We start from the raw sequence: 19,618 nt of genomic DNA, 5'->3' as shown, positions 1-19,618 counted from the left end.
AAGGAACATTGTAAAAGCGGTGCTAGGCAGAGGTTCATAGCACTATGGGCATACCTCAATAAATAAGAAAAAAGTCAACTAAATAACCTAACTCTACACCTAAAGCAAATAGAAATGGAAGAAATGAAGAACCCCAGGCTTAGTACAAGGAAACAAACATTAAAATTAGGGCAGAAATAAATGCAAAAGAAACTAAAGAGACCATAGTAAAAATCAACAAGGCCAAAAGTTGGCTCTTTGAGATGGTAAATAAAATTGACAAACCACTAGCCAGAGTCATCAGAAAACAATGGGAAAATAAAACCAAATCATTTAAATTAGAAAGGAAATGGGAGAGATCACAACAGAGAACACTGAAATACAAAGGATCATAAGACACTACTATCACCAATTATATGGCAATAAAATGGACAACTTGGAAGAAATGGACAAATTCTTAAAAAAGTACAACCTTCCGAAACTGAACCAGGAAGACATAGAAAATCTTAATAGACCCATCACAAGCATGGAAATAGAAGCTGTAATTAGAAATCTTCCAGCAAAAAAAAGCCCAGGGCCAGACGGCTTCACAACTGAATTCTACCAAAAATTTAGAGAAGAGTTAACACATTTTCTACTCAAACTCTCCCAGAAAATTGCTGATGAAGGTAAACTTCCAAAATCATCTAGAGCCCACCATCACCATAATCACAAAACCTGGCAAAGATCCCACAGAAACAGAAAACTATAGGCCAATATCACTGATGAACATAGATGAAAAATTCCTTAACAAAATTCTAGCAATCTGAATCGAACAACACATTAAGAAGATCATACATCATGACCAAGTGGGCTTTATACCAGCAATGCAAGAATTCTTCAATATTCGCAAATCAACCAATGTAATACAGCACATTAACAAGAAGGAAAAAAAATGATTATCTCAAAAGATTCAGAGAAACCCTTGGACAAAATTCAACACCCCTTTATGATAAAATCCCTCCAGAAGGTGGGAATAGAAGGGACATATCTTAAGATAATTAAAGCTATGTATGACAAACACACAAGAAACATTATCCTCAATGGTGAAAAACTGAAAGCATTTCCCCTAAAGTCAGGAACAAGAAAAGGGTGCCCACTCTCACCACTACTATTCAACATAGTTCTGGAAGTTTTGGCCACAGCAGTCAGAGCAGAGAAAGAAAAAAAAAAAAAAAGAAATCCAAACTGGAAAAGATGTAAATCCCTCACAGTTCACCAATGACATGACCCTTCACACAGAAATCCCTAAAGACTCTACCAGAAAACTACTAGGGCTAATCAATGAATAAAGTAAAGTTGCAGATTTTAAAATCAACACACAGAGATCCCTTGCATTCCTATACACTAATAATGAGATAATAGAAAGATAAATTAAGGAAACTATTCCATACATTGTTGCAATGAAAAGAATAAAATACTTTGGGATCACTTCAGTTCAGTCGCTCAGTCGTGTCTGACTCTTTGCAACCCCATGAACCACAGCACGCCAGGCCTCCCTGTCCATTACCAACTCCCAGAGTTCACTCAAACTCATGTCCATTGAGCCGGTGATGCCATCCAGCCATCTCATTCTCTGTCGTCCCCATGTCCTCCTACCCCCAATCCCTCCCAGCATCAGAATGTTTTCCAGTGAGTCAACTCGTCGCGTGTGGTGGCCAAAGTATTGCAGTGAAAAGTCCTTCCAATGAACACCCAGGATTGATCTCCTTTAGGGTGGGCTGGTTGGATCTCCTTGCAGTCCAAGGGGCTCTCAAGAATCTTCTCCAACACCACAGTTCAAAAGCATTAATTCTTCGACGATCAGCTTTATCACAGTCCAAATCTCACATCCATACATGACAATGGGAAAACCCATAGCCTTGACTGGACAGACCTTGGTTGGCAAAGTAATGTCTCTGTTTTTTAATATGCTATCTAGGCTGGTCATAACTTTTCTTGCAAGGAGTAAGCGTCTTTTAATTTCCTGGCTGCACTCAGCATCTGCAGGGATTTTGGAGCCCCCCAAAAAATGAAGTCTGACACTGTTCCCACTGTTTCCCTCTCTATTTCCCATGAAGTGATGGGACCACATGCTATGATATTCGTTTTCTGAATGTTTAGATTGAAGCCAACCTTTTCACTCTCCTCTTTCACTTTCATCAAGAGGCCTTTGAGTTCCTCTTCAATTTCTGCCATAAGGGTGGTGTCATCTGCATATCTGAGGTTATTGATATTTCTCCCAGCAATCTTGATTCCAGCTTGTGCTTCTTCCAGCCTAGCATTCCTCATGATGTACTCTGCGTATAAGTTAAATAAGCAGGGTGACAATATACAGCATTGACTTACTCATTTTCCTATTTGGAACCAGTCTGTTGTTCCATGTACAGGTCTAAATGTTGCTTCCTGACCTGCATATCCACCTAAAGATACAGAAGACTTATATAGAAAACTGTAAGACACTGGTGAAAGAAACAAAATAGGACACTAATAGATGGAGAAATATACTGCGTTCGTGAATTAGAAGTTAAATATTGTGAAAATGTGCATACTGTTTAAAGTAATTTATACATTCAATGCAATCCCTATCAAGCTACTAACTGTATTTTTCACAGAACTAGAACAAATAATCTCACAATTTGTATGGAAATACAAAAAAACCTTCAAAAGCCAAAGCAATCCTGAAATAGAACGGAACTGAGGGAATCAACCTGCTGGACTTCAGGTTCTACTACAAAGCCACAGTCATCAAGACAGTATGGTACTGGCATAAAGACAGAAATATAGATCAATGGAACAAAATAGAAAGCCCAGAGATTAACCCATGCACCTATGGGCACCTTATCTTTGATAAAGGAGGCAAGAATATAAAATGGAGAAAAGACAGTCTCTTTAACAAGTGGTGCTGGAAAAACTGGTCAGGCACTTGTAAAAGAATGAATCTGGAACACTTCCTAACACCATACACAAAAATAAACACAAAATGGTTTAGAGAACTAAATGTAAGACCAGAAACTATAAAACCCTAGAGGAGAACTTAGGCAAAACACTCTCCGACATAAATCACAGCAGGATCCTCCATGACTCACCTCCCAGAATTTTGGAACTAAAAGCAAAATAAACAAATGGGACCTAATTAAAATTAAAAGCTTCTGCACAACAAAGGAAACCATTAACAAGATGTAAAGACAGCCTTCAGAATGAGAGAAAATAATAGCCACTGAAACAACTGAAAAAGAATTAATCTCCAAAATATACAAGCAGCTCCTGTAGCTCAATTCCAGAAAATAAAATAAAATAAAATAAAGACACAATCAAAAAATGGGCCAAGGAATTAAACTGACATTTATCCAAAGAAGACATACAGATGGCTAAGAAGCAAGTGAAAAAATGCTCAACATCCCTCATAATCAAAGAAATACAAATCAAAATCACAGCGAAGTACCATTGCACACCAGTCAGAATGGCTGCTATCCAAACGTCTACAAGCAATAAATGCTGGAAAGGGTTTGGAGAAAAGGGAACCCTGTTACACTGTTGGTAGGAAAGCAAACTAGTATAGCCACTATAGAGAACATTGTGGAGATTCCTTTAAAAACTGGAATTAGAACTGCCATACGATCCAGCAGTCGCACTCCTGGGAACACACACTGAGAAACCAGAACTGAAAGAGACACATGTATTCCAATGTTCATTGCAGCACAGTTTATAATAGCCAAGTCATGGAATTAACCTAGATGTCCATCTGCAGACCAATAGATAAGACAGCTTTGGTACATATACACAACGGAGTATTACGCAACCATTAAAAAGAATACAATTGAATCAGTTCTAATGAGGTGGATGAAAATGGAGCCTATTATACAGAGTGAAGTAAGCCAGAAAGAAAAACACCAATACAGTTTATTCATGCATATATATGGAATTTTGAAATATGGTAACGATAAGCCTGTATCAGTTCACTTTAGTTCAGTTCAGTCGCTCAGTCATGTCCAACTCTTTGTGACCCCATGAATCACAACACGTCAGACCTCCCTGTCCATCACCAACTCCCGGAACTCACTCAAACTCATGTCCATCGAGTCGGTGAATCCATCCAGCCATCTCATTCTCTGTCGTCCCATTCACAAGACAGCAAAAGAGACACAGGTATAAAACAGTCCTTTGGACTCTGTGGGAGAGGGATGATTTGGGAGAATGACATTGAATCATGTATATTATCATATGTGAAGTGAATCACCAGTTCAGGTTCGAAGCATGATGTAGGGCGTTTTTGGCTGGTGCACGGTGTTGAGCTGGAGGAAGTATAATGGCAGGAGAGATGAGGGAGGGGGAGTTCAAGAAGGGGAACTCATGCACAGCGGGGGTGGATTCATGTCAATGTACTGCAAAACCAATACAATATTGTAATTAGTGACCAATAAAAATAATAATAATAAGTAAAAATAAGTAAAAGAATTAGTGTGCAAGTAAAATTACATCCAGGCAATAAACAATGAAGGAACCCTCGTGGCTATACTAATAGTAGACAAATAAGTCTTTTAAGCAAAAATGTTTTGAGACAAATGGCATTCAATATTATTATACAACAGTTTTTAAATTTGTTTTAGTTGTAGTGTAATTAAAGTATTGTAGTGGATTTTGCCCTTCATTGATATGAATATGTCATGAGATTAAATATGTTCCCAATCCTGAGCCCCCTCAGGATTAAGTCTGGCTGAAGAAAACACAATTCTCAAGTTTTTGGCTGTGCATTTTTCCCAATCAGTAGAACAAATTCCAGGAATTTAAAATAAGTGATCCTTGTAGAGCACCTCAACTTTCAAACTACATGTCTAATTTCTTACTTAGGATAGTCCTGAATATCAGAGGCTTACTATTAGGTACTATAATTTGAAGGAATTCATGTTTCTATAAATTGGTGACATCAACTGATAATCCTTCTTTACTTTTAGAAAAAATAACCAGTGCACCTTCTCAGGCGTATATCAACCAGCCAGAAACCCAAGAAGTCCTGGCCAGCAATGAAACCTGCCTGCGGTTTGGAATCAGACGCTTTTCTGGGGACACGATTGCCCCCTTATGGCTCTGACTGCCCTCCCCTGCCTGTCTCGGTGGGGGATAGGTTTTCGCAGCTAGCGAAATGGAGGGAGGGAAGAAGATGGTTGAAGAATAGGGTGGGGAGACCGCTTTCTCCTGAATACATTCATCAAAAGAACATTTGAACACTGAGCAAATTCCACAAAACAACTGAATGCTGGCAGAGGACATCAGGCACCCAGAAAAGCAGCCCATTTTCTTCTAAAGAGTTGGGAAAAAACAAAAGATAAAAAGAGAGACAAAAGAGGTAGTTTTGGGAGCTCCATCCTGGGAAGGGAGGCATAAAATAGAGAGACGTTTCTGAACACCAGGAAGCACTCTCACTTGTAAGTCTGTGGTGAGCCTTGGAAACTCAGAGGGCAACATAACCGGGAGGAAAAAGAAAGAAATAATCAAAACCCACAGATTACTCTCCCAATGGTAACTCCTAGCAGAGAAGCAACACAGAAGCCTGCATCCACCAATAGCAAGTCGGGGCTGGGCAAGGATGTGCAGGCTGCATTGAGGACCCGGCCTGAATGCCTCAGGGCAATCTGAGAGCTAACTGGAGATAGAAAAGCAGACTGTGGGATAGCTACCCCAGGAAAAGGCGAAAAGCCCAAACCTAAGACTCCGCCAGACCCACTCACAGAACAAAGGACCGAGCAGAACTAACTAGCTGCGAAAACCTATCCCCCACTGAGACAGGCAGGGGAGGGCAGTCAGAGCCAGAAGGGGGCGATCGTGTCCCCAGAAAAGCGTCCGATTCCAAACTGCAGGCAGGTTTCTTTACTGGCCAGGACTTCTTGGTTTTCTGGCTGGTTGACATATGCCTGAGAAGGTGCACTGGTTGTACACCCAGAAGACCCAGCAGCAGGGACCACAGAGGTCATAAGTCTCAGCGACTGTGATAGCCAAACACCTGGTCACCTGAACTGCTCAGATCAGGGAAGGGCACAAAACTCAGGCCCAATCAAGTGTGCACCTTTGTGCAATACCCAAGTACCTGAACCTGAGTGCCTCAGGCCAGAGATGTGCATCAAACCCAGAACCTCTGTGGGAGAGGGTGAGGGTGGGAAGATTTCGGAGAATGGCATTGAAACATGTATATTATAATATGTGAAACAAATCGCCAGTCCACGTTCGATGCATGATGCAGGATACTCGGGGCTGGTGTACTGTGTTGAACCAGAGGAATGTCATGGGAAGAGAGGTGAGGGGGGGGTTTCAAGATGGGGAACACATGTGCACCTGGGGCAGATTCATGTCAATATATGGCGAAATCAATACAATAATGTAAAGTAATTAGCCTCCAATTAAATAAATTTTTAAAATATTAAAAAACATAAAAGAAAAAAATGGCAATCAAATGAAGTGAGGAATATTTATGTCTAGAGTCTGAATTTATTCTATTTTAGCTCAGAATTTTAAGTTTTTACTTTATGGTTTGTCTGCACATACTAAAGCAGTCCTTGGTGCAGATTTTACTTGACAAATGCCCTGGTACATATTTTACGTGACATGTTCACTGTGATGCATTTCTTGCCACTTGCCCAAGTTAGCCAAGAACTGACTCATTTTTCAATTTAATAAACAATTTGAAATTGGAGAATAATAGCTTTACAATGTTTGTTACTTTCTGCTGTACCACAATGTAAATCGGCTATCAGTATATATACATGAGCCTCCCTTTTGAGCAGCCCTCCCACCTGTTCTTGAGCCTGCCCTGCTACCCCACAATCCACTCCTTTAGGGCACCCCAGAGCCATGAGGAGGAGCTTCTCACCAGCTAACTACTTCATACTTGGTATTGTACATATGTCAGGGCATCCTGCTCAAATTGTGCCACACTCTATTTACACTTCTGTGTCCAAGTCTGTTCTTAAACTATGCATTTCTTTTCCCACTCTTCAGATAGATTCTTCAGAACCAGATTTCTAGATTCCACATATATGCGTTAATCTACAATATTGGACTTTCTGTTTCTAAATTACTTCACTCTATATGATAGGCTCTAGATACATCCATATCTCTAGAATTAATCCACGATTTTCCTCTATATGGATGAGAAATGTTCCACCTTAAAGATGTGCCATAACTTCTTTATCCATTCATCCGTAGATGGACACCTAGATTGTTACATAACTTGTTTAATGTAAATGGTATTGCAGTGGATACTGGGATACACATTTTTTTTTCTTTTTCCAATGGTGGCTTCTTCTGTGTGTATGTCAAACAGTGGGATTTTGGACACATGGTAGTTTTATTAATAGTTTTCTAAAGAATATTCATACTCTGCTCTATCTTGGTGGGAGTTGGTGATGGACAGGGAGGAGTGGTGTGCTGTGATTCATGGGGTCACAAAGAGTCGGACACAACTGAGCGACTGAACTGAAATGAACTGACCTGAAAAACACTGTAGAGTGTTGCCTTTCCTTTACATCATCTCCTATATTCATTGTTTTAAGGTTTATGTGTGTGTGTGTGTGTGTTTATATACATATATATATATTATATATATATATAATGTTTCTTAATTTATAATATAAATATTTGCATATTTATAAATTTGTATATTATTTTAATTTTATTTTATTCTTGGGGTTCTCAAGGCAAGTATACTGAAGTGGTTTGCCATTCCCTTCTCCAGTGTATATATATAAAATGTTTGTTAATTTATAATATAAATATTTTCATATTATATTTATATTATACATTTGTATATTATTTTAATTTTATTTATATATTTTAATTATATTTGTATTATATTTTTAAATTGTTATTTATATGTATATATAAATATACACATCACACACACACACACACACACACATTTGCTTCATTATTTGGTTACACCAGGCCTTAAATGCTGCATAAGGAGTCTAGTTCCATGACCAGGGATCAAACATGGAACCCCTGATTTGGAATCATGGTGTCTTAGCCACTGGACCATCAAGGAAGGACCCTACTGTAGATTTTTTATGATGATCACCATGCAGAATAGTGTATGATACCTCACAGTTGTCTGGATTTGTATGCCTTTACTATGTTGAGGTAATGTTTGCTACGCTCAGTTTCTGAAAAATTTTTTATCACACATGCTTGTTGGATTTTATTAAAGTTTCATTTTTTTTCTATTGAGGTGATCATTAAAAAAAAGGTGGCAAAAATACACAGAAGATCTGTACAAAAAAGATCAAGTTAATCACAATGGTGTGATCAATCACCTAGAGCCAGATTTCTTGGAAGGTGAAGTCAAGTGGGACTTGGAAAGCATCACTATGAACAAAGCTAGTGGAGGTGATGGAATTACAGTTAAGCTAATTCAAATCCTGAAAGATGATTCTGTGAAAGTGCTGCACTCAATAGGCCAGCAAACTTGGAAAACTCAGAAGTGGACACAGGACTGGAAAAGATCAGTTTTCATTCCAAACCCAAACAAAGCCAATGCCAAGGAATGTTCAAAAAAGCGCACAATTGCACTCATCTCATACGCGAACAATATCATGCTCAAAATTCACAAGCCAGGCTTCAGCATGCATGAATGGTGAACTTCCAGATGTTCAAGCTGGTTTTAGAAAATGCAGGGAAACCAGAGATCAAAATGCCAACATCCGCTGGATCATGGAAAAAGTAAGAGAGTTCTAGAAAAACATCGATTTCTGCTTTATTGACTATGTCAATGTCTTTGACTATGTGGATCACAGTAAACGCTAGAAAATTCTGAAAGAGATGGGAATAACAGACCACCTGACCTGACTCTTGAGAAACCTATATGCAGGTAAGGAAGCAACAGAACTGGATATGGGACAGACTGACTCCAAATAGGAAAAGGAGTACGTCAAGGCTGAATATTGTCACGCTGATTATTTAAATTATATGCAGAGTACATCATGAGGAATGCTGGGATGAAGAATCAGAAGCGGGAATCAGGATTGCTGGGAGAAATACCAATAACCGCAAATATGCAGATGACACCACCCTTATGGCAGAAAGTGAAGAGGAACTAAAACACCTCTTGAGGAAAGTGTAAGAGGAGAGGGAAAAAGTTGACTTAAAGCTCAACATTCAGAAAACTAAAATCATGGCATCTGGTCCCATCACTTCATAGCAAATAGATGGGGAAACAGTGGAAACAGTGTGAGAGCTTTTTGGGGCTCCAGAATCACTGAAGATGCTGATCGCAGCCATGAAATTTGAAGATGTTTACTCCTTGGAAGGAAAGTTACCACCAGAGTAGATAGCATTTTAAAAGAGTAGAGACTACTTTACCAACAAAGGTCCTTCTAGTTAAGGGTATGGTTTTTCCAGTTGTCATGTACAGATGTGAGAGGTAGACTGTGAAGAAAGCTGATCGCCAAAGAATCGATGCTTTTGAATTGTAGTGTTGGAGAAGACTCTTGAGAGTCCCTTGGACTGCAAGGTGATGCAACCAGTAAGGAGATCAGTCATGGGTGTTCATTGGAAGGACTCATGGTAAAGTTGGAACTCCGGTATTTTGACGACCTCATACAAAGCGTTGACTCACTGGAAAATACTTTGATGCTGGGAGGGATTGGGAGCAGTAGGCGAAGGGGACGACAGAGAATAAGATGGCTGGATGGCATCACTGACTCAATGGACATGAGTGGAGTGTACTCCGGGAATTGGTGATGGACAGGGAGGCCTGGCGTGCTGTGATTCATGGGATCACAAAGAGTCAGACAGACTGAGAAACTGAACTGAACTGAGGTGATCATATGGTTTTAATCCTGAAATCTGTTATAATGCATCTCATGGATTAATACACAGCTACCGGAGAATGTCTGCATATCTGGGGAAAAACCTCAATGTTAAAGCTGTTCGATAATTTTAAAGTGTTGATGGAATCTTCTTGGGATGATTTTGTTGAGGATGTTTGCCTCTATGTTTGTTTATGTGATACTGGTCTATAATTTTCCTTTTCCGTGTTAACTTTGTCTTTGCTATCAGGTGATGCTGTACTCGTAGGATGAGTTTGTGGGGTTTCCTACCGTTGTAGTATTTTGGAAATGTTTAAGAAGCCCGTATGTTAACATTTAACTTAAAGGTTTATAAAACACCATCTGACATCATCTGGACCTTGAATGTTGTTAGCTGGCAAATTTTTCATAGCAGTGTCAATATTAGTGGTTGTAATGTTGTGTTCAAATTTACTGGTTCCTCTTAGCTGCGTTCATAAGAAGTAGTCTGCGGTTTCCAGATTCTACATTTTAATGGTTTAAAGTTCTTTGTAGTAATCTATCATGATCTTTTGGTATTTCTGTGCTGTTGGTTATAATGTGCCCTTTCTCATGTATGACTTTATTGATTTGAGTGTTCTCCCTTTTTTGTTGATGGCTCTGGCTCATGTTTTATGTATTTTCTTTATTCTCTCCAAGAGCCCCCTTTTTGTATTATTGATCTTTGCTACTATTTTCATCTTTTTTCCCCCCGCACTTCTCTGTTTTTTTTTTTTTTTCCCAAAACCAATTTTTGGTTTTGTATTTATTCTTCTGTCTAATTGCTTTAGTTGTAAGTTTAATTAGTGTTTTATCCTGTTTCATGTGTTTTATGCAATCACAATTTCATTGTCATTAGTTTGTATGAATATGTACTTCATGGAAAATAGACGGGGAAACAGTGGAAACAGTGTCAGACTTTGTTTTGGGGGGCTCCAAAATCGCTGTGAATGCTGACTGCAGCTATGAAATTAAAAGATGTTTACTCCTTGGAAGGAAAGTTATGACCAACCTAGATAGCATAATAGAAGGAGAGACATTTCTTTGCCAACAGAGGTCCGTCTAGTCAAGGTTATGGTTTTTCCAGTGGTCATGTACAGATGTGAGAGTTGGACTGTGAAGAAAGTTGATTGCCAAAGAATTGATGCTTTTGAATTGTGGTGTTGGAGAAGACTCTTGAGAATCCCTTGGACTGCATGTAGTTCCAACCAGTCCATTCTAAAGGAGATCAGTCCTGGTTGTTCATTGGAAGGACTGATGCTGAAGCTAAAACTCCAATAATTTGGCCAACTCATGCAAAGAGTTGACTCACTGAAAAAGACTCTGATGCTGGGAATTGGGGACAGGAGGAGAAGGGGAAGGAAGAGAATGAGATGTCTTGATAACGTCACTGACTCAATGGAGGTGAGTTTGAGTGAACTCAGTGAGTTGGTGATGGACAGGGAGGCCTGGCATGCTCTGATTCATGAGGTCTCAATGAGTTGTGTACGACTCAGCGACTGAGCTGAACTGATACACACACACACACACACACACACACACACACACACACACACACATATATATATATATATATATATATATATATATATATATATATATATATATATTTTCTCTCTGACTCTTCAATGATTTCTTGGCCATGAAGAGGTGCATACATGAACCTCAATGTATTCATGCTTTTCAGTTTTTTCTTTTCTTTGTTATTTATGCTTTGTTTGTTTTTTCTCTCCCACCCATGAATGACATATAAATCATAACGCTGTGGTTAAAAAAAAAAATCTGATACAATTTTGATTATTTTAAATTTACCAAGTCCTGATTAGTGATCCAGCTTTTTATTTATTCAGAAATATTTCTTTTGACCTTGCGAAGAAACTGCACTCTGCGGGTTTTCGGTAAAATCTACTTCAGTATCAACTGAATTGTCAGGTCTGCTTGTTCTTTAAATTTGTACTACTTCATTTAAAAATTGAGAGATAATTGTTTCCCAATGTTGTTCTGGCTTCTGCTGTACAAAGGCATGGAACAACCTAGAATACACATATGGCAGTTATTGTGCTATCATCCATTTCTTGTTATTTAGCTGTTCCATGACCTTCGTAAGTGTTTCTTGTATGATCTCCATTTGTTTTCGGAGAGGTTTGATCATCTTTCCTATCGTTACTCTCAATTCTTTTTCAGTGACAATTTCTATTTCCTCTTTAATTATGACATAAGTATTTTTACCTTGTTTCTTTGCCTGCAAAATGCTTTATTGTCTTCATATTTGCTTAGATAATTATGTAACTAGTCTTTCCTACCCGGGGTATAGGATGGTAGTACTTGCTTCCAGTCTGTATCCTGAACGTATAAGTTTGGTCCAGTGGTTTGTGTGTCCATGGAGGGGGAGGGACTGGCAACTACATTCTTGTAGCCACAGCTGATGCTTCTCTCTCTCATTGTGGGACCGTGTCAGAGGAGTCTTTTTCAGGTGTGTATAGGTTTAGTGTACTTTAGACAGTCCATCTGGGAATGATTTGGCTTGTGTTTCTGTCTTACATTGTGTGTGGTGTGAGGCAGCATCTCTGGGTAGTATAGGCTTTTGGATGGAATGGTTCTTCGTTTCAGATGGAGGCCTTCATAGAGACTCTCACCAATTAATATTCATTAGAACTGGGAATTATCTGTTGGTCTATGATACATTGTTGAAGCCCTAGGTGATCAGGCCCAACTTCCAGTCAGAGAACAAAGATCACATAGTAAAAGATTAGACAGGGGAACAAAGGAAGACAGACAAATGGTAAGAAATCAAAATCAAACCACAAGTAAAATAATAGAAGCAGTAATGACCATAGGGAAGAACACAGAATCAAGAGAACTAAGCAAATATATTGTAAGACATAAAACAACACCAGAGCAGAGTGCCATCTGAAGAATATAGGAAAAAACTCTGACAAAATGATAAGAGCTTTCCCACAGAACAAGAGAAAATCACAGTTAATAAGGATATATATGTTTATTAAAAAAAAATGACAAGAAACAACAAACAACATCAACAAAAGGCACAGAAATCAGGAAAAGAAAATGCACAATAGATACATACCAATATAAAAAATCTTAAAACACCAAATAAGCAAGAATAATTAGAAAGCTTTTAAGTGAGACAGAGAGTGAACCACCACGCATCATAGCAAAACATCGGAAGTACAATGAATGTTACCTAGGGTCCCTGGGTTTTGGTCCTGAACATGTGCCACAGCACAAATTCACCTCTCTAGAAAACTCACCAAATGTGGGCAGAACTTAACTCTGGATCTTCAGTAAGGACAGGTCAGACTCTAAACTGGGATTACTCCTTTGTTCTGAGAGCTGCAACAACCTGCGTATTTTCATTCGTTGGAAATCTATTGTCCTTTTTTATCCCATAGAGAAAACATCTGCAGAGTTGATTGCATGTATTTAATCTGCGGCTTGCTCAGCTGGTGGGAAAGTTTTCAATCCTTTTCCTTCATTTCCCTGATCCTGAGTCTCAGATGTAGTTTGATAACAACCTCTCCGTGTGGTCACCAGAGAATGCTGTCCCCAAGACCCTTGTGGAACACTTGGGCTTGCCTTGGTGAGCACAGGATAAAGAGGTAAAGCTGCTGGGACTGTAGGAACCCTGGTGGTGTCAGTTTTGCAGAGGAGCCAGTGACCATGGGCAGAAAAATTATGGCCCTCATGGGATAGTTTTCTAGCCTGTGGTGGCAGAAGCATGTGTGATAGTTCCAGTTGGTCTTTTTCTATTGCCTGTAGTAGGTCTCAGCATGTGGCACGAGGGGGAAATTCAATGCTTTCACCACATCCTCTGTGTGACTGAGTACTAAGGTCCCAATTTGTCAGTTTGGGATTTTTCAAAGGCATTCCTTTCTGCACAATTTGTCATCCCAGTTGCATAATTCCATCTCCACATAGTCAATCAGTTCCCTCACAAGTTGCCTTTCTAACCCCATGCTTGATCTTCTACGCCCTTGTACACTGGTTGACCTGGCCTGCCATTTAGGGCATGCAGGACCACACCACACATTCTCTGTTTGATTTTCACTAGAGGAAAATTATATTTCATCAGCTACTTCACCTTGCTTCCTTTCAGTCAAAATTAATTTAAGTTTAGTGAGGTCGCTTGCTTGAATCCTCAATCTATTCCCTGATTCTCCATCTCCCACCACAAGAAACAGGCTTGGTTCTATTCCTCTCGTCCTCCTCCCATCTTCCCTCCATTCTTCTCAGTTATGTCTACTTTCCATATATACCTCACTGTTGAGCAAGATCTTCTGCTAATATCCATTTGATGCTCTGGAGGAAGTGTTGTCTTGATAGAAGTATTATTTGTCATGCCTCCGTAAAGAGAGTTGCACTCAATGTCCTCTTATTTTCTGCGAAATCAGAAATTCTGATCTTATTTCTAGGCAAGCTCTGTAATTCCTTTATGCATGCCAGTGAAACAACAAACTTTAGCTGACATGAATTAATCAGTTTGATGGGCGGTTACATACATAGTTATGTAATCGTTACATCATTGATTTTGAACACGCAAATAAATACATTTATTTTTGTTGAAATTTCTGCTAATGAGGAATTGTCATCTGATTAATGGCTCAGAGGTGAAAGCATCTGCCTGAAATGAGGGAGACCTGGATTCTATCCCTGGGTTGGGAAGATCCCCTGGAGAAGGAAATGGCAACCCACTCCAGTATTCTTGCCTGGAAAATCCCACGGACAGAGGAGCCTGGTGGGCTATACTCCACGGGGTAGCAAAGAGTCAGACATGACTGAGTGACTTCACTTCACCAAGAAACTATAGATCTTTTCAGGATGAGAAGTGGTACAGGAATTGGGCTCAAAAAGTCAGTCCCTGAAAATATCTAGCTATTTGTCAAGCTGTCCTGACATTTTCCCAGAGCACAGATTCCTTATTTCAGCTCTGGAAACTTAACTGTTTTAAGTGGGTGTCAAAGGTCAGAGAGTGGCATGGGCATAATTTAATTCTTGTATAGGAAGATGGCAAGGGCCCAGGAATGTGACAATTGGTAGATAATAGCTTAAAAGAGAGAAACAGAGAAAAAAAGTGCAGAACAAAACAAAGCAAAACAGGGAGGTGTAGTTAGTCATTTAATCTTAAGGAAAACCTTAATTGGAGTTTGGATCATAGTGAAAACAAGGGGATTTCATAAAGTTATCTACATTTTCTTTATTGTCTCTGTTACTGGCATAGACTGGGTGTGAAAATGAGGTCATTTTGGTGTGTTTGACTCTTTGTGACCCAATGTACAGTAGCCTACCATCTCCTTTTGCTGGGCATCTTCTAGACGCAGTGATCAAAACTGTGTCTGCCCCATTGCAGGCAGATGCTTTAGCATCTGAGCCACCAGGGAAGCCCTTTGACTGCGTGGGTCACAACAAATTGTGGAACATTCTTAAAGGGATAAGAATACGTGACCACCTTACCTGTTTCCTGGGAAACATGCATGCAGGTGAAGACACAACAGTTGGAACTGGACAAGGAACAATGAACTGGTACATAATAGGGAAGGAAATACATCAAGGCTATATATGGTCACCCAGCTCATTTGACTTCTGTGCAGAGTGCATCATGGATAGTAACTTGCTGAAAGAATCTGAAGTTGGAAACAAAATTACTGTGAGAAGAATGAATAACCTGAGTTATAAGATGACAACACAGAAATGGATGAAAAATACCAGGAAGTAAAGAGCCTTCTGATGAAGGTGAAATGGGAGAGTGGAAAAGCTGGATTAAAACTCAATATAAAAACAAACACTCAAAAAATAAGCTCATGGAATTTGGTCCCATCATTTTGAGATATATTGATGGGATACAATTGAATTAGTGACAGGTTTCCCTTTCTTGACCCCTGATATCACTGCCGAATTGACTGCAGCCATGAAATTTAAAGGAACTTGCACTTTGATGAAAAGCTGTGACCGATCTAGACACCATGTTAAAAAGCTGAGAGATTACTGAAAAAGACCTGACTAGTCAAAGTTGATTTTCGGGAGGAACGTGTGGAGGAATGAGCAGAACCACAAAAACTGAGTGCCGTAATATTGATGTTTTGCAACAGAGCCTGGAGAAGATGTGTGAGAGTTCCGTGGTGAGTTTGGAGTTCAAACTGGAAAAGCTTGAAGGAAACCATCTCTGACTGTCTCAGAAGGACTGATGCTGAACATGAAGAGCCAATATATTGGCCACATGAGGCCTAGAGCAAAATCACTGGGAAGAAACCGATGCTGGGAAAGATTGGGCACAGGAGAAGTAGGGAAGGGCAGAGGCCAAGATGGCCGCAAAGCATCACTGACTCAAAGGTCAAGGATTTGAGAAAGCTCTGGGAGATTTGAAGGGCAGGCAATCCCCGGGTTCTTTCTGTACATGTAGTCACAAAGAATTAGACAAGAGTGAGTGACTGAACTACATCAAAAAATTAGTCTTGGCAGTGCTGGGAGATAGTTCAGATAGAATGGTAAGCCTGTCATTGTACCTGGGATGATAAGTGATATTCAGGACAATTAGAAAGAACAAAGCTCTTGTCAGTTTACTTCCTTTCCTCCCTCACATTGTACTTCTCACAATGTTTTTGGAGAGCTTCCCAGAAAAGGAGAACTCCTGCGGAGTCATGTGGTATCCTGAGACAGAAACCTTACCTCATCAGCCACTTGGATCTACAAGCTTGGTCTGAGGCAGAAGCATGTATTGTCTGTAAATATCTGCTAGAACTGACCATCTTCTGATGTGTTAACAGGCATGATATTTGATCTTAAGGATGAGTTGAGAGTTAAGCAAACTTATATCTTCTCAATCAAACTCTGTAATCGTGGGAGAAGCATCTTAGACTTGTGTATTCTAGTTACCCTTAGGAAAGCTTACAAGGGGTTACATTACTAAGCAAGGATGTAGGTAGGAGACTGGATCCATTTAAACTTTGCTACTTGCCTTCTCTGTACATAGACCATTCCTCTTTTAGTGTCACAGTTTTTGTCTTCAGATGAGGGTTGAGAATTGTGGAACTGTGTGAATGTATCTGAAGTCCCATGAAACAGAAGACAGGGAGTACACAGTTTTCCTCTTTGAATCAGATCTCAAGATTTTTGCCTTAATCGATTTTCACTATCAGTGCATCTTAAATATTCATACATTCTTTTTATTTATTTATTTATTTTAATTGGAGGCTAATTACTTTGCATTATTGTATTGGTTTTGGCATACATTGACATGAATTTGCACATGTGTTCCCCATCTTGAAACCCACTCCCACCTCCCTCCCCAACCAATTCCTCTGGTTTATCCCAGTATACCAGCCCTGAGCATCCTGTATCATGCATCAAATATGGACTGGAGATTCGTTGCACATATGATCATATACGTGTTTCAGTGCCATTATATGATGATTGCCACACAGAGCTGAAACCAGAATTCATGTATAGTCACTATCTTATCAGTGTGGTAGGGCTTGGATATTGAAGATTTTATCTATGAAGTATGTGGGCCATGTTATCACTTCCTTCTATTTAATTGTCTATTTTAACTGATACCCTTGTGAAGGAGGAAGGCCACTTCTACCATGTGGGAACAGAATTACAGATTTCATCATTAGTTTCTTTGATCCCTAAGAATGTTATTAATAATGGAGAGTGTGCCACCTCCTATAGGAACGTAGTATCCTATTACAGGAAGGCTTGGTTGAAACTCCACTCACCTACTTAGCTTCTCTGGTATTGCCAAATTAGTAGGTGGGTGTTTTTGCTATTGTCAGACATCACAGACTTCTAAGGCCCCTCTCAAATTTGGAGGGCTGATTGTGACAGTGCCATAGATTTTAAGTATGTTAGGGTGGAGTAGCTTGGTTATTATCGAAATGCTTTCAATCTCTGAGACTCATCCATTTGTCTTGTACTTTGAAATACTAAAACAGACCTTTGAATGGACATTTTGATTTGTACCTCTTTATACTATTGAATTAGCCGTTTCTTCAGCCAAAATCTCTAACATGAAAGTGCAAAAGAGAACCCAGACGTACACTCACAATCACATTCTTAATCTGATACACACACATACACACACACACACAAGGAGAGTCACAATCTTACATGCCCAAAACACAATTATGAAAGGAAAAGAAAACCAAAGTACTCACTGAGGGACACTTATGAAATTCACAGAGTTCTCTGATATCTGTTTCTAGGCCTAATGTTGGAAGTTATTTTGTAGTCAAATGATTTCACTCTAGTGACATTTTAAATCAGAATGTTTCAAAAGATAGAACATTGATCTACATCCCATGGGATCTTAGAATATTTGCATGGAAAACTATTCTGTGATTTGATGAAAATAAAGTTGTAGTGTAACAATATTGAAGTCATATTGACCTCTTTAGGCCCTTCATTGACACATTTGCTTGTTATATTTTAAGTATCCAATTTCATCCCCTGATCTTGTCCCATCAAATTTTTCTACTTTTTGCCCCAATCTTCTGTATTTACCTCACTTAATTTTTGTTTTCAGTTTTGCAATTTTAGGCACCAATTATAAAGTAAATACATAAAGGAAAGAAAATTGAATTCATGTACAATGCTTCCCTAAGGTATTGAGCTATTTTCTCTATAAGCTCTGGAGAATGACAGGTACTGATATTTCAAAGCCAAATGGGAATTGATAACAAAGGGAATGGACCATCTTACCAGGTTTCCCTTGGTATGACAATTGAAGTACAGGCTAATGCTGTTAGTACAGGTTAGTATTGTAGCTTTTCAACATGATATATTGAATGTCCTTGTCCATGTCTTTTCTAAGTTATCACAGAGTACTAAGTGGATTATTCCTGTTCTTTATGAGAAGGACCTGACACTCAAAGCAGAACATGAAAAGAAGCAAAAGGGACTGAGAACGAATAATCAGTACATGGCAATGAAATAGCAAATGGAATCACCTTTAAGGTGATATTGCTCAAAGGATGCAAATTGGACTACATCGTCAGTCAGTATGTCAATTCAGTTGCTCACTCCTGTCTGCCCCTTGGCGACCCCATAAATCACAGCATACCAGGCCTCCCTGTCCATCACCAACACCTGAAGTTCACTCAAACTTATCTCCATCAAGTCGGTGATGCCATGCAGCCATCTCATTCTCTGTCTTCCCCTTCTCCTCCTGCCCCAAATCCCTCCCAGCATCAGAGTCTTTTCCAGTGAGTCAACTCTTCACATGAGGTGGCCAAAGTATTGGAGTTTCAACTTCAGCACCAGTCATTCCAATGAACACTCAGAACTGATCTCCCTTAGAATGCACTGGTTGGATCTCCTTGCAGTCCACGGGACTCTCAAGAGTCTTCTCCAACACCACAGTTCAAAAGCTTCAAGTCTTCGGCTATCAGCTTTCTTCACAGTCCAACTCTCACATCCATACATGACCACTGGAAAAACCATAGCCTTGACTAGCCAGACCTTGGTTGGCAAAGTAATGTCTCTGCTTTGCATATGCTATCTAGGTTCACCATAACTTTCCTTCCAAGGAGTAAGTGTCTTTTAGTTTCATAAAAAAACTGAAATCTAAAACAAGAGCATTGAACTTTTGGCTTGAAATCATAACTAAGAACACCAATTTCAATAACACTTACCATTGCTTCAAAATGCTTACCTCTTAAATGTAATTTTTCAGTGAAAGAAAAAGTGTGTTTGTTGACCATTCCTTTATCTACACAGATATTCCACAGATTTCACTGTTCATTAGCTGCAAGAATGAAAGTGGTCAACTTAACTTGATGTTGTCCTAT

Source organism: Moschus berezovskii, chromosome Y (genome assembly GCF_049115385.1).
Source record: "Moschus berezovskii isolate FMDL1 chromosome Y, NW_MosBer_1.0, whole genome shotgun sequence".
Classification (NCBI taxonomy): Eukaryota; Metazoa; Chordata; class Mammalia; order Artiodactyla; family Moschidae; genus Moschus; species Moschus berezovskii.
The sequence above is the reverse complement of the archived record's forward strand: the minus strand, read 5'-3'. Positions refer to the sequence as shown.